Here is a 12,279-nt window from a genome sequence, read left to right as displayed (position 1 = left end):
AGAATAAGAAAGTATCAAATACTGAGCTAATTACAATTTGCCAGGGTTTGGTTGGTGTATGACTGTATCTGAGATTTTCCTCATTACCAGGTACATAATATAATTTCTACTGCACAGTTAATTAGTACCCAAAAAATAACCTAAGGAATTTACACAAGCCTAGTTGGAGGACAAGAAATAAATCACTGAGGAGTAGGTCTGGGGAAAACCAGAAAACCATTTTCACTATTGATGTAAAACACTCAGAGGTTTAACTTTCAAAACAGACATTTTGGGAGAAGCTCAGAAGCATTTGAAGGACAGCCTCTGTGCCATATTCAGACAGTTAAACTCCATCTCATTCCACAAGCTAAGTGCCATTATCTAGTTGATGTCAGCAGATCTCCAAACAGGACCCAGCTCAGGCTTGGGAGTCATGCTTTCCATTGACTTGGCGGAAGCACCGAAGTGACATTCAGCCTTTCATCGCAGTACTTCACTTCCAAGACTCCCCTTCTTTTGATGGTTCATTCCAAACACCTGAAGCTGACTTAGAGAAAAATCACCTAAGCACTATGACAGATACCCCTTCCTTCCACCACCACAGTATTCATCCCAAGACAGTGGAAAATATCATCGATCCTTTGAAGTCAAGAAAGCTATGATAGATCAGTTGACAGATCTGCTTTCTCACAGTCAACCAGGCTCCCTTAGGTTATGTATAGCCACATGAATTACCTTCCCAGCTGTGCAGTGTGACTGAGAAACAATCATCTTACTTCTAAAAAGGCTTCATCTAGGCTATCGTTGTTCACCACTGCAGGAATGGAACATACGGAAAAGATGACGCTTCAATTTTGAGGCAGATGGGTTTTACTACATATGTGGGTTTTGTAGATTCAGTTTGTGCTCCAAGTCAGTTGAGCTATTCTGAACTTTGGACTGAATCTGAAAGGAACAGCCCTCTGTATATTTTTGCTAAACTAGTTCATTCATTCCTATTTTCTGCCCTTTTCCATTCAGATGCTTTTGCCCTTTGAAACATGTCCAATTGTTCTACCCCAAGCAAAAGAGAAAATAAAATTTACAATGTACATAAGCATACTCTCTCCGAGGCTCTTCCAGGAGCTCAGCGAGAAATAAAGCCTGCTGGGATGTATTAAATGATGACCATCATCAATGACCATCCCAGACTGTTTAAAAAGAAGTTAGATACCAGTAACCAAATATGTTGCAGTAAAATGTATTGCTCTGTCTGGGTCTGTGTTTGCCATCACATCAAAGCCTAGAAGTGGTCTCCAGTTTGCCTGTATTGGAATTCTTCACTATTCACCACTCCTCCCAAATCTGATGTGATCTGCAAACTAGGAAATCTTGCTTTCTATGTCCTCAGCCAAGTCTTTCATACACTGTAACTATCAGAAAGACCAGGATCCGCCAGTGCAGTCTCCTACAGTACACGCTCCTTTATTAACTTGTCTTTCATCTTGAAAGGCTTCTATTTATGCCTCCTTTCCCCACTCTGCTCCTGTCCTCTGGCCAATTTTCAATCAGTGAGCCAATTCTTCCCCTTTCCAACTCCCCACCTTTAGACATTAACCTCCGACGTTGGACCCTGTTAAACACTGTCTGAAGATCCAAGCCTCTCCTGACTGCTGCTTAGCCTCTTGTCTATGCCGACAGGAGCGTATGTTCTAAAAAAAGAAATTTCCAAAAGTTAGCGAGGCAGAAAAGGTCCTTTCCGGAAACCACACTGGCTATCTTTGGTCAAGCTGTGCGTTTCTCAACAGGCCACCTTTCATCTATTAACACATTTTCTAAGACTTGTCTTCACCTGAAGGGAAACGAACTTCCCTGCAAGACCCTGGTGCACATCTGGGTCGTTCCTTAAATAATGGTGGGAGGCTGTCCGCCTTCCACCTTTGAGGAATCTCCTGCAAAACACTTCAGCTCTGTGAAGTGCCTGTGAAATCCTTTCCAATTTAGACCCACAGTTCCTTTAACCTCTTTAATAAGAGAGCCATAGAGTAGGGGGTTTGGTACGAACCATCCACTTCACACCCTCCAGCTCCCTGAAAGCTTCGTTTTCTGTGCTCTCTTTTCCTTTGAGGAATAAAGTCTGGTTTCCACCTTTCTACTTACAACTTTGGTCCAGGCGGCTCCTCTCTGACTCAGGTGTATTCTCCCTGCCAGTAGCCAAACCAGATATTTCTACTTGCCTCTTTGCTACTCCACAACCAATAGATTAAACCAAAATTAGCTTCCATCTTTGCAGCCAGCCCTTTTCTTCCTGCTGACATGCAGACTCTGCCAGCTTGTTCTCACCCTGCTCAGCTCCAATGCCAAAACGTCCCCAATTACCAAAGAATCCCATATATCCTGCTCTGTATGTGATCACTCCTACACCATTATCTTGCTGCTCAATTCATAGCCTCTGCCTAGAAGCAGCAGTAAACCTGTCTCAATGTGCCACTTTACATCCACATTGAGTTTCCTTGGTCTCCAGAGGAGTGTCTCCTTTCTGCTATGCCATTTATAGAGATACGTGTGTGCACAAGCAGCTTCCTTCCTTGCATGCCAGATGAGGAGATGAATATCCTATGTTGCTTACATAGCCACATAAACAGGTATTTTCCCAGGCCACTATGTTATTTTGCATGATTAGAAAGAGCTGACTTAAATACAGTCAAATGATTGCATGGGCTAGTTACAGTACATTGTGTGGAGTGGTCATCATTTTTATTCTCTGTATATTCGCAGTGCCCTAGTTAAAGGTGCTACATATGTACAGTGAAAAGTAGCAAAATAAAAACTTATTTTGGGCAGAAGTTCTTGGTTTTGAGTCATTGTTGGGGCTTAGTGGGGAAGAGATAAGAAGATCAGCCCTAAATAATTTATGTGTCCAGCGCAAAGACTGAATTGCTCACAGCCTTCCCAGTTCATCCAGAATGTACCAATGTCGGGAGAAGTAGAAATTATTCTGCTCTATCTGCCCTACTTCAATGTTCTTCGCACTAGTTAAGGCAAGCCAACTCTTCATGTTGGCTTGAGCTGTTTCATTGTCCTGGTTTTAGGTCATCCAAGGCAGTGACAGAAACTCTTTCAATCTCCTGGAAAAATGGTGGTAGAACAGCAATTCTTCTGGCAGCTGGTGGAGCAGAGGACTGAGAACCAAGCTGATAGCTCTTCATGGCATTGTCCCAGGCAGACATACCAGCTGATAAAGCTCTACACTGCAGGCCACTGGGAGCAGCAGCTATGTCAAGAGGAAACAGCTGCTCCTCTGGGTTTTCCTGAATTCCTCTGAGTCCGAGGGCTCCCCAGCCCCAGCTGCACCCACCTGGCCAGGCATGGCCTATGGGAAGGTTCATTCTGTGTGGGAAGAAAGTCGGTTGGCCCTCTCACCGATGCTTGCTTGGCTGCCTCTTATGGCCTTGCCAGGATCTTAACACATTAGCTTAGCAAAAGTGGCAGGAAATGCCAGAAAGGCAGACTGGCACTGCCTGGCACTGCGCTGGCAGCCAGTGGTGAAGACAGGGACAAGACAACGCATCTCGCCTGCTCTGGCCTTCTGGCTGCAAGGTCATCTGCCACTTCCAGCTCCAAACCCTTACTGCAGCAAACTCCCTCCTTGTCCTCCGAACTACACGTCCCCCGCCTCCACCCCAAAGATGGCCAAGGTCACTCTGGCTGAGTTACAGGCTCCAGAGAAGCTTTGGTTTTTTTCAGACAAGCCAGGGGGAGCAGGCAAGAGAGAGTCAGTCAGTGTTACCACAACTAATGCAGCTCATTAGAATTGTTTTAAACTCTGAAAGCAAATGAATACCTAATGAGATTTCCCCCCAGGTGTAATTAGCAATAAGCTTTACATTGCTCTAAAAATACCCTCCAATTTTTTTAAAAACTAAATGCAGATTACTGGAAGCTCTAGTTGCACTTAATGAACTGAACAAAGCATATTGAAAACTAAGAATATTTTAATTGTGTTTATTTAGCCTTCAGCAAAGGATCCAAGACATTTTCATAATCATCAAATTAATTCCAAAATGCTTCTTTGTAAGTTGTCCAGCTAGCAGTGTCGATGTTCATCATATACAGTGGACTATTTCCTGATCGGACAGTCAATTTACTAAAAAATACATTATTAAAGAAACTGAAGCCATCTCTTCACCAAGCTTTCCCTTCCCTTTCTACCTCCCATGGGCTGTTTAGTGTATAAAAAGCATTTATCAACTCAAGAAGAAACACTGCTGTTCTGATTAGTGAAAATAATTATGATTAGATATCTTCTTTCTCCATATTTGCCCCAAAAATAATGGTGAGGAAAATACTCACTTTAAAATTCTCAAGAATTACTTTCACATTCACATCGAATCAATTGGTAAGTTGACTTCATATCACCGAGTGTCCCAGATGGCCCATTTATTTTGGCAACTATCAGCCAGAGCTGTCTAAAACTCTGACCTTTGAAAGAAAAGAAGCTACAGCTTGATATGTGTATCATCTTTCCCTGGAAGTATTTAGGACTCAGTCCTGGTTTTGATTAAATCAACAAAATATCAGCAAGATACTGTGTCACAGTTTCTCTGCTTCTGGTGATCGCTGCCAGACTTTTGAGATGTAGCATGAGGTGGCCCCTATTTTGAGTGACACTTTCAATTGGATACCTCAAACCTGCCTTTGTCCGAGGCTGATGCTAACACGTAACAAAAAAAAATCACAGGACAGGATGGAAATAAGACAACCGGTCCATGCTGCAGCACAGAGCGACAGGGCCCAGTCCTGCAGCCGCTCCCACACACTGCTCCAAGGGAACATCTCAGAGCAGCATCCACGGAGAGTGCACATCTTGTGGACAATGGGCAGGGCACAGCTTCCTGCTTTATCTTCGTCAGCCAGGAAGGGCAGTTCAGGAGCACTGCATACCAGTTAACAATCTGAAATCAAGCGGTTAATCGTTTTGTTACAGGCACAGATCCTTGCTTCTCAGTCAGGCAGAGGGGCCTTCCTGGGCCTGCTCACTCGGGCCATCCTGACACAGAGCACTGGTATGTCATTACGCCATTGCAAGTCAGAAAAGCAAGTGCAGAGGAAGAGCAGGGACTACTGTCTCCTTCCTGAACATTCATACTGCTGTGAGGTTTTTTTAATTCAATACTGATCACTAGAAGGAGGAGCAAGCAGAATAATGCAAACAAAGCTTGAGTCAAAGAAAGAAATTCATAGAATAGAAGCTGTGATGACATCTTTCCTGTGAATTGTCAGTGTCATTCCACTAGAAAATTCCAAATCCCACCAATAACTCAGTCCCTTAGACTCCCCTACACTTCCATCGCAGATAACAGGACTGCTGCGTCTTCATAGACAGTGTTCACAGCTTCATCCACATGTCCCTGAATAAACATGAAAGAGCAGGACACAAGAAGGGACCATGGCAACTCTCCCTTCTGCTTCTGCTAATTGTACCCCATGAGTAGCCCCTGAGCCCAGGCTTGGGCCAGAGCACAGCCTTCCTGCACTGCTTCACACGGTCCAGGTAGTCAGATCCCATTGATGTCCTTTGTGTCCCCATGCCTAGCTTGACGGCTTCCTCTGAAGCATTGCAAAGGAGAGTTAATTAATTCTGATCACTCCTAATAGTCTTCTAGGTCACAAATTGGTGATTCAGCTTCATTAATTTGATTTCTAACATTTCATCCTTTGCACTCTCTGCCCGATTAGCTTCTTGAAATTTAGTTTCAGTAAATGGGATGAGCAAGGCAGAAACTTCCAAAGAGATTTTCCTCACTGGCATTTGGAGGACAAACCACAGCGCAAAACTCCTGGACTTGCAGCCAGGGTGCGGTCAGATTGATTTTGCAAACTTCTTGATGACAGGGTTAGTGTGGCCAGGCTGCAGTCTGAGTCACTTTGCAAAGGAAGCATTGATTCTCCTTTCACTCAGGCCTAAATCAAGAAAAGCACCAGTGCAAATTGCACTAGAGAAAGACTAGCACAGGAGAAAAATCAGACCATAGAATACCTGAAAATAACAAAGAATTAATTTTTCTGACAGTATTTTTAAATAAAAGCTGACATTGATTTGTAGGTGTATGTAAGCAGAGATTATATATACTGAAAAGTTCTCTGTTCTTTCAGGCATCTATACATGCAATGTCGGGACACAAAGCAAATCGTATCAGCTGCAGTTCAGGGGAGTAAGAATACTGTGGGTCACCAAATGCTGTTCCTTTGTCTTACATCATTTTCAGACAGGTCATTGCTATAAGACCCCCTAAAAAGTGAATATTGCAGGTGGAGGAAGCAAATACATTATTCTTTATTTGGGATCTGTGTGGGGTTTAGAACTAAAAGACATTTTTCAAATTGACCCAAAAATCATTATGGCTATATTTCTGTTTTTCAGATGAGACGTTTGTAACATGACATGTTCATATTTGTCTCTCTGTGATAAGAGTCTTTATTGTATTCCACTGTACAGCATACTTTTTCCAATGGGAGACCAAACCCACTTCCTCCTTGGTAGGACCTAGTCCTTCTTCCCAATGAAAAAAATCTTCAGTATGCTTACACATGCCTGAAAATCAATGCTGTACTCACAAAAATCATTATTTCAGCTGGGGAGGGAAGAAAGCAGGAATAGTATCAGTCATATTCAAAAAGCAGCATGTAATTCTGTGGCACTGAAAGTTCCACCAGAAGATCAGAGAAAAAACTAGAAAATGTTCTGTGGTCCCTGGCGGTCTAGGCAGAAAATTGGACCTTTTGTCTCCATACAGATTACTGAGGGACATCTTCTTCTGGCTGAATTAACCCCAAAGTTCATTGTGAACCTCAGCCCAAGCCATGGCTTTTCAGCCAGGTTGAATCAGAGAGGTGCACCTGGTTTTGCCACAAAACCACAAGGCAATACAAGTTTGGGGATATTCTATCAAACCTAAGCCAAAGTTTATCACAGCAGAGAAATGTGAAAGCAGGCTGGTCCCACCTGGCTTGCGGGTTTCACTGCAAACACATCACAGAGCTCAAGCTGCAAAAGGAAACAGATTTCCGAGGCCAAAGGAAATCTTGGGGTGAAAATATCTTCTAGGAAATGAGTCGAAACATGCAGATGTACACTCAGAGCAGTTCAACCTGAGAGAGAAAACAAACCCACAGCTGTGGCTGGAAAATAAACCTGCCCTGTCGGCAGCACAGCTTTTCACATCACAGGAGCCAATGAAAAAGTGCTCAAGTGTTCTCACTGCTCAGACATGTGCAACCTGGACCCTTTGCTGGGCTTATTGTTCCTTTGCAAAAGGCCCATTTATAGCAAGCCCAGCAAGCCTGAGAGGGGAAGGAGGACAATGGCAATCTCTCCCATTCAGCAGCAGAGGCCTAGGAAATATTTGCTACTCCAGGAGAGCAGCAGAGGCGCCTTTTCAAAGCTCCCTTTGCTGGGAGCTGAGTGACAGCTGAATCACAGTGCTGCTTTCCAAGAGCCAGACCTCAGTAGCACTGCCAAGAGTGGCCCGCTGTATTCAGAGCCCCGACACAGCTGCAGTTACTGGGAGGTCCTGCCATTGTCCTCCCCCCGCCGAAAGATGTTTCTGTCCCCCCTTTATAGACCTCCATCGCTGCCCAGTACAGGCAGGCTGAATGAAAATGTCAGCAGCAAGCATCAAGCAGATGTGAAGGGACCATGCTCTCTGACCTGGATTCACCCATCACGTGGGCCAACGCTGCTAGATTGAGAATAGCTTCATAACACAACTTCAGGGGGATGGGATGCTGCCATTTGAAACAGCGTGAATGTGGGGCACAGATCTGACTAACTCAGGAACAGTACTTCAACGGAGGCTGAGAGAAATTCTTCCCGGGAGACATCCAGGAAGACATCAGCACTGTAAGAGTTTTGCAGGATTTGTGCAAATTTGTGCTGAAACTCTCCCCATCTATTCCCACTCTTAATTTCTGCATAGTGCACACTGGTCACAATTAATACTTCACTTCCGAATGGTGGCTGTAGGCGTCAAGTCCAAGCTTTTGTAGAAATAAAACCAATACAAAGTTTTTAGAAGCATTAATAACATAATGTCTCCAGGAAGTAAACGAAACAGTCTGTGGGATCATTCCATCTGCAGGATAGCAAAATGAAATGTATTCAAAACAAATAAAAGTGAAAATAACTAGGGTAGTTTCACAACCTAAAGTAAATAAAATGCCAAAAAAAACAGAACGAGTCAACTAAGAGAAAAGTGCAATACATGTTCAAAACAAACTTTAAGCAAATTTCGTCCCTATTACGTTTGTGACACTTCTGCAGTGAATGCTAGAACTGCAATTCATTAGCCCAGTGCTTACATCGAGATCTTAAATATTCATCCAAAGTGCATCCAACTGCCTGATTATACAAAGCCTCAGAATCTGCCGTGTCTCCGTGCATGCGCTGCCCCACCAGCAGGCACACACCGCCACGTGACTTACGTGACTACCCGTGGCTGCAGCTAGCATATGGGCACAGATTTGCAGCATCTGAAGAAAGGACCAAACAACACGATTGATAGTTGGGCAAGAAAAGGAAAGGAAGGTGGAAAGACTTGGGAGGTCTGTCAACAGGGCAAGCAGTGTGGTCCAGGGGGGATTTTACTTCATTTGGGAAACAACGGGACACTTACGGAAGGGACTGTGCTCCTGGGGATAGTACAGAAGAGCAGCTGCTTTACACTGTCAGACAGATCAGAGACAACTCTGCATCCAAGGGCTGGATGTGAGCCAGGTGTACTAAATAACTACAGAGATACCTAAGATACAGGGATGGTAATCTCTCACCAGGTTTGAAATGCAGATGAGGGTCTGCAGAAAGGGCAGCAACACAAATATCTTGGAGCTGAGAAAAGCCAACTTTGAAGGGAAATGAGACAAAGCTGAAGGAAATTGGCTAGGATTCAATAAAGTCTGAGAAATGCACAATGGAAAGGGCTTAATGCAGTCAGAAAGTAATTACATTAGAATAATTCTACTTTACAGCATTTTTGCATCATCAGAATTATTTTCATGTTCTCTCTCAATCAGTGGCAGAAGCCAAAATTTCACAAGGAAAAAGTCCTGATAGAAATCTCATGTGCCAAAGTACTAAAGACACAGGATCCGCAGGATCCACGATCCTCTCAGCCAAGAAAGAAGCACTAGACTAAGGCAAAGCAGGCACAGCGGTGCGAGAGCGGGTGTTAACGGGACTGCAGAAGAGCTTCGTGGCAGTTTGTACCTGCCACTTCGAGTGCTGTCAGGTGTGCAGGCAGAGAAATAGCCACTCCATTCAAAGAGCTCCTGGGTAGGAGGTCAGTGCTGTGAGTGACAGAATAAAACTAGAGGGATGGAGCAACTTCTTACCCACACTTCAAACCAAGCAACGTGCCAGTACAGACAGTACAATGGGGCCATTGAAACCGGAGAGTGATAATAGGAGAGGAGGCGGCACCATACAGCTTAAAACCAAAGCAGATTCTTCCCAGAACTCACTCCCAGAGGCATTACAAATCAAAGGGAAAAACAAGAGGGTAAAAATAGATTCAACTCTGGCCCACAGTAATTGCACAACAGGGATAAGAGGGATCTCAGAGGTGGAAATCATAAAGTCACAGTTTTAAAAGTTAAAACTGTGAGCACCAAGAATTAAAGCAGAAGTTGATGAATCTAGAAACTACAACCTAAAATGCTGCTTCAGCTCTGGGCTGGCTGAGACCTTTCTCTGAGACCAAGAAAGAGTCCTCCAAGGATTCCTGCCACCTTAACAAACAGGGCCCCTTGCTAGGGAAGTGGGGTACGTGCAGCCTATACAGCCACTAAACCCCAAGGAGAGGGAAAAACTTTCTGCTCCTGACCCTGGCTGTAAACAGAGCAGATCTGAAGCCTCCACCTCTGTCTTCTCACCATCTGCGTAGTTATACTGATGAACTGCAGTGCTTTCCAGCCCAGCAGGATTTTTCCATCTCTCAGTTCTAGGGGGAGCTTGCACTGAACAAACGACTTGAGCTCTGACTTTAAAAGCTTGCTCTTCCCATTTATCTGTCTTTGTTCTGATTTTATCTGCGTGAGAAGGCAGATTTTTTGACTAACACAGAGTAATTAAAATGAGAGACCTGAGTCTTAAACTACTAACACTAACATTTCTTCCAAGTCACTGATTCCTAAATGTTAGACACATTGAGAAGGAGGCATGGGGTTCAGCATGTGCACATGTAGGCACACAGAAGGGATGCAGAGCGATTAGCACCGTTCTGCAGATGAGGAGTGTCCATCTAACTCCAGCCCGAGGGACAGGCGCCACAGCCAGTGCAGTTCCTGGTCGTGTTCTCTTCTCCCACCTCTCACCAAAAAACTGCCAGTGCCTTCAGCCTCCCGGTGGAGGGCAGATCAGTGCCACAGAGCCTGGGCAAGTGCTAAGTGTAGCTCGTTTTATCTGTGCATATAAGCAGGCTTGTCACGGGGGTAATCACAGTGTGCATTGCCAATTTCATGTGCTAAAAAATAATGACTCATTCTTCCTCCCCAAAAGAATCATGTGATAAAGAGGAGAGATACACTTTCATTTCTCTTTCTTTGCTTTCTGGTTTTGGATCCATTAGGCTGCATTCATTTCATGTTTTAAAAAGTTCTCTCATAACCAAAAAAATTAGAAATATCTTCTACAATGAGAGTTCAAATTGCACAAAAATCCATTTCTTTCAGCATCTGGAAGAAAAAGTCCCACTAAATATTGCAGGACTTAGACACACTACCAACAAGACATCAGTGAGCTCTCTTCCAGCAAGCACAGCCTGATCTGAGAGCCTTGTTCCCAAGAACAGTTCTGCCTCGGGAATAATTACGCAAAGTCAGAGAGCAAGCCTGCCTCCTGCTCTCACTGCTGCCTCTACCCAAAACCTTGAAGAACAGAAGCATGTCTTCAAGACTGACAGATCTCTCACACCTTTAAGAAAATATTTCAAGTATTACATGTAATTGTACCAACTGGTGATGCCTTCTATATCAAACAGTCCTCGGTTCATGATCATGCCACACTTCAGGAACAGCTTAGAAAACTTGTTCCAACATCACTCTTCCTCTTGCCGGGGGGGGGAAGCAAGTTGAGCTTTCCCTCGTAATAGGAGTATTAACTATTGTTTCCACGTAATAAAGCCAAGTAAATGAAACAACACCTACTAATGCAACAGCTATAGGGCTAGGAAACTATGCTAGCCATTGTTTGAGGTTATCACCAGAGTCCTGGTAACTGAAGAGAATCTCAAATCTCCCTTCATTTACAGCAGGAGCACAGGCTTTCTGCTGAAGAATGGAGCATTGGGTCTCTCTCAATGTCACGCTAATTTTAGTGTACCTCAGAGTAGAGGCATATGTCATTTTTCTCTGATTAACACATTTCTAATGGGATCCAGACAAGTCTGACAGGGAGACAAGGTTTGGAGGGAAATGAAGTGGTTTTGATTCAAACCCTGGCTTCCATCAAAATGCTGTGGTCTGCTTAGAATGTCTGCGGACATCACTTTACAACACACACTCACATGCACAAAAAAAATCAGTGCGGGTTTTAAACCCTGATTTGCAGCAGGACCCAAACTAGAAACTTGTGTAACCAGACTGCAAGGGACAAGTAGGCACCTCTACAATGACAGCTTTAGTGGCTGCATAAGACAGGACAGAGGTGTGCTACTGGAATGGGGTGCAGATTTGACTACCTCTCACAGTTGTGGCTCTTTGTCCTTGCTGTCCTGGGAAGTTGCATGCAGCAGAAATGGCCGAGCCACTTCCTGAGTCACCCACTACTACTGCCTGCATGAGCTAAATGTGTCTTGGAAGCCTCTCACTTCAGTGCTTACCCCAGTCAGCCATCAGCCCTGCCTTGCTGCCATCTGATGGGCTCCCAGCACTAGGTGGTCTGGCTGTAGGCACAAACACAACCATAAAGACAGTAAAATGCATGCACAGACACATGTTTTTTTTCATGTCCACCAGATTATAACCAAAAATGTTTCAACAGCTTTCTTTTTGCTGCAGGGGAAGGCAGGGAAAGGGAAGCACATGGCCCAAGTTATTATCTCAAGGATACTTGCCTTTATGTTGTTATTAAAAGGAACAGACATTAACTGTATAGTCAAAAATCTATGTCCTGCTGTGGACTGAAAACTGGGAAGTTCTCCCTCCCACCTACAAGTAATTCTCAAGCAGTCATCTCGTGATAGAGACTTTGAGGGCACCTGAACAGTCATTCTGCTGTCCAGCATCATGGGTGAATTAATAGTTCATGGCAGGTTCTTTTCT

Source organism: Phaethon aethereus, assembly GCF_964289735.1.
Source record: "Phaethon aethereus genome assembly, chromosome: 20".
Classification (NCBI taxonomy): Eukaryota; Metazoa; Chordata; class Aves; order Phaethontiformes; family Phaethontidae; genus Phaethon; species Phaethon aethereus.
The sequence above is the reverse complement of the archived record's forward strand: the minus strand, read 5'-3'. Positions refer to the sequence as shown.